General features: G+C 57.3%; 1 protein-coding gene across 1 annotated transcript in view; it reads right to left on the reverse strand.

Moving 5' to 3' along the window:
• Positions 1-831, reverse strand: part of LOC100744877 — a 51,031-nt gene that overhangs the window by 17,282 nt on the left and 32,918 nt on the right. The window lies entirely within an intron of this gene.

The following is an 831-nucleotide window of genomic DNA, read 5'->3' on the forward strand; positions in this document are numbered from 1 at the left end:
GCCACCACCACCGGCGATACGCCGAGAGAGGAGAATCGTGTGCCGTACACCACCCTCGGCCACCTATAAAAGCCACGTATTCAATTACCCGGCATCGACCGGTCGAATAACGAATGTGCACGCCATGGAAAATATTCGCCGTCTGTTTTTCCACGTACACCGTGCGTTAAGCTCGTGCAGCCGCTGGCCGTTTCGATCGCACGAATTCGCGTACGCGTAAGTTACGCCAACGAGCGGTGGCGATCAGGGGGTGTCGGCCGTTGCGAGAACGCGCCAACCAACAAGGAAACGATTCGTCCGTTTCGCTGGTTTTTTTTTACGTCGTCGGCGAAGATAGCGTTGATCGATAGCGCAGGCTAGAGAACGAGCTGGGAATTAGAAGTCGATCGTCGGTGCCGCGATGCCGATGCTTCTCGAGTCGCTTTTGCGCCCTCTCCCTCTCCTTTCGCCCTGCCGCTGGATCCCATCTGTTACCCCCCGCCGCTTAGCTCGGCCTTCGCACACAGCACACGATCGTTTTCGCTCGCGTCTTCTCACCCTCGTGACTCGGTAAAGCGATTCGTCGCGCGCGAGAACATCGCGGCGAGACGTTTACGCGTCGCGCGTTTCTACTCTCCCGTCTTTCGGCAGCAACGCGCGATCGACGCGAAAGATCGTCGCGAGCTCCGTTGTTATCTACGGAGGCTGTAATCGCGAGACGATCGCGTTACGTATCGCGTATACGCCGGCCGGCAGTCGCTTATTTTCTCCTATTTGCTTTCGATTCCGTTATTTGCGCGATCACCGCGTATCATCGATCCTCGTCGTGGCAATTTCGTCCGTGGGAACGAC

Source organism: Bombus impatiens, unplaced genomic scaffold, assembly GCF_000188095.3.
Source record: "Bombus impatiens unplaced genomic scaffold, BIMP_2.2 scf_0064, whole genome shotgun sequence".
In the NCBI taxonomy this organism is placed as follows: Eukaryota; Metazoa; Arthropoda; class Insecta; order Hymenoptera; family Apidae; genus Bombus; species Bombus impatiens.